General features: G+C 40.6%; 1 non-coding gene across 1 annotated transcript; it reads right to left on the bottom strand.

The window, feature by feature from the left end:
- Window positions 1-203: 203 nt before the first annotated feature.
- On the bottom strand, window positions 204-310 carry LOC142504654 (small nucleolar RNA R71). The gene has a single exon (XR_012804280.1). It is a non-coding gene; the product is annotated as a small nucleolar RNA R71 (small nucleolar RNA).
- Window positions 311-3,429: the final 3,119 nt, after the last annotated feature.

Raw genomic sequence — 3,429 nt, 5'->3', positions numbered from 1 at the left:
ATATAGCTGACTTTCTTGAAATTTGTGATACTTTTAAGTTTAATGGCGTGTCTGATGACGCTGTTCGTTTGCGTTTATTTCCATTTTCACTGAGAGATAAAGCTAAGTCGTGGTTAAACTGTTTTCCTGTAGGGTCTATTACTACATGGGAAGATATGGCAAAGGCGTTCTTGATCAAGTACTTTCCTCCGTCGAAGACTATGAAGCTCAGAGCCGACATTACTACTTTTGCTCAATATGAGCAAGAGTCACTTTACGAGGCATGGGAGCGCTACAAGGACTTGTTGAGGAGATGTCCACACCATGAGCTGCCTCTTGGGTTAGTTGTTCAAACTTTCTACTACGGTCTGCTTACTCCTAACCGTACTATGATAGATGCTGCTGCCTGTGGTAACTTACTGAGAAAGATGGCGGAGGAAGGATATGAGTTATTGGAGGAGATGGCTGCTAGTAGCTATCATCCTCAGTCTGATAGGCAGAGACGAGGTGCTGGAGTTAATCAAGTTAATGATTTGTCGGCGGTTTCAGCACAGTTAGAGGCTTTGAATAGAAAGATTGATGGGATGAGCATGAGTGGGTCGGCTATGCGTCTGCAAGAAATTTTCTGTGATAAGTGTGGGGGTGAGCATGATGTGCAGGATTGCCAAGATGGCAATCCATTCTATGTGCCTGAGGGAGCACCGGTAAAACAAGTGGGATTCCAGAACCGTCCTAGAAATGACCCTTACTCGAACACATATAATCCGGGATGGAGGAATCACCCAAACTTTTCATGGGGAGGTCAAAACAACCAACATCGCCAACAAAGAGGTCCACCATATGTGATGCACCAAGGATTCAAGCCAGAACCGTCTCGGGAGGAGAAGTCCGATTTAGAGCAAATGATGACTAAATTTATTTCTGCAACAGAGACGAGATTTCAGAACCAAGATGCATCCATATAGGGGTTAAAGAATCAAATTGGACAATTGGCTAAGTTGATTGCTAATAGGGAGCAAGGAACTTTACCAAGCAACACGGAAACTAACCCAAGAGAACATGTGAAGGCGGTGGAATTGCGTAGTGGAAAAACACTCGGGTCTAATGAGGAGAAGACCAAGCACGGTGAGGATGAGGTGAAAAATCGAGGAGGTAAGTCTTCTAACTCTACATCTACACCTATTGCACATAATAAAATTGTTATCCCTCCACCTTTTCCTGCAGCAATGAAGAAAGCTAAATTAGATGCACAATTTGGTAAATTTCTTGAGATATTTAAAAAATTGCATATTAACATTCCTTTTGCTGATGTTTTATTGAATATGCCAAGTTATGCAAAATTCTTGCAAGATATCTTAGCAAATAAGCGGAAGCTAGAAGATCATATGACAGTGAATTTGACCGAAAATTGCTCCGCTTTAGTTCAAAACAAGATGCCTCCGAAGCAAAAAGATCCAGGGAGTTTCTTGATACCTTGCATTATTGGTGACATTAATTTTCATAAAGCTCTATGTGATCTTGGTGCGAGTATTAATCTGATGCCTTTTTCTGTGTTTAGGAGACTGGGATTAGGTGAACACAAGCCAACTAGGATGTCATTGCAGCTGGCTGACAGATCTGTCAAGTATCCACGTGGGATTATCGAAGATGTTCTGGTGAAAGTGGATAAGTTTATTTTTCCTGCAGACTTTGTGGTACTTGACATGGAGGAAGATTTAGAGATGCCTTTAATCCTAGGGAGACCGTTTCTGGCTACAGGGAAAGCACTGATTGATGTTGAGGAGGGGAAATTGAGACTAAGAGTTGGAGAAGAAGAAATTATTTTTGATGTTTTCAATACTCTCAAGCACACAATGCACAATGATAGTTGCTTTCGTATTGATGTCTTGGATTCGCTTGTTTGTGATTTTGTGCAGGATGAATTGAAAGAACCATTGGAGGCCACTCTCACTACTGAAAAGCAGGAGGACGAGCTAGACGAGGAAAATATGGAGATGGTAGCTCATTTGAATGCCATTCCACCTTGGAGAAAGCAAGTGAGGCTTAGACTAGAGGAATTGGGAGACAGAAAAGATTTAATGCCTCAAAAGTCAAGCCTAGAAGAGCCACCTACTTTGGAGCTCAAACCATTACCTCCACATCTCAAGTACGTATATCTAGGAGAAAATAATAAATTGTCTGTTATTATTTCCTCTTCTTTGACAGATGATACGGAGAGTAAGCTCTTGGGAGTCCTCAAGGAGCATAAAGGAGCGTTCGCTTGGAAGGTTTCGGACATAAAAGGGATAAGTCCTTCGATCTGCATGCACAAAATTCTGATGGAAGATAAATACTCACCTCTAGCACAACCACAAAGGAGACTCAATCCAAATATGCAAGAGGTAGTAAAAGCTGAAACAATTAAACTTCTGGATGCAGGTATTATCTATCATATCTCTGATAGTGCGTGGGTAAGTCCTGTACAATGTGTGCCTAAAAAGGGTGGGATTACTGTTATTGCTAATGAAAAAAATGAGTTGATTCCTACTAGAACTATTACGGGTTGGCGTGTATGCATAGATTATAGGAAATTGAATGATGCAACCCGTAAAGATCACTTTCCCTTGCCATTTATCGATCAAATGATTGAACGATTAGCAGGTCATGAATTTTATTGCTTTTTAGATGGATATTCGGGATACAATCAAATCACAATTGCACCTGAGGACCAAGAGAAAACTACTTTCACTTGCCCTTATGGTACTTTTGCGTTTAGGCGTATGCCCTTTGGTTTATGCAATGCACCTGCAACATTTCAAAGATGCATGACCGCTATCTTTCATGACATGACTGAAAATTTCCTTGAAATCTTTATGGATGACTTCTCTATTTTTGGCTCCTCATTTAATGAATGTTTAGAGAATTTGAACTTTGTGTTAGTTAGATGTGAGGAGAGCAATTTGGTGTTGAATTGGGAGAAGTGTCATTTTATGGTTCAAGAGGGGATTGTGTTAGGACACAAGGTATCGGAGAATGGAATTGAGGTTGACAAAGCCAAGGTGGAAGTAATCAAAAACTTACCCCCACCTTCATCAATAAAAGGAGTTATAAGTTTCCTAGGGCATGCTGGTTTTTATAGGCGTTTCATTAAAGATTTTTCCAAAATTGCTAAACCTTTATCCTCTTTGTTGATGAAAGATGCTGAATTTAATTTTGATTCTACTTGTCTGCATGCATTCGAGATACTCAAGGAAAGCTTGGTGACAGCACCTGTTCTGACTGTCCTTGATTGGAAGCTACCGTTTGAGGTGATGTGCGATGCTAGTGATACAGCTGTTGGTGCGGTGCTGGGTCAAAGGAAGAACAAGGTATTTCATACCATCTACTATGCAAGTAAGACTTTAAATGATGCTCAATTGAATTACGCTACTACTGAAAAGGAATTGCTTGCTATAGTATTTGCTTTCGACA

The sequence above is a fragment of the Primulina tabacum genome, chromosome 9 (genome assembly GCF_025594145.1).
Source record: "Primulina tabacum isolate GXHZ01 chromosome 9, ASM2559414v2, whole genome shotgun sequence".
Classification (NCBI taxonomy): Eukaryota; Viridiplantae; Streptophyta; class Magnoliopsida; order Lamiales; family Gesneriaceae; genus Primulina; species Primulina tabacum.
The sequence above is the reverse complement of the archived record's forward strand: the minus strand, read 5'-3'. Positions and strand labels throughout refer to the sequence as shown.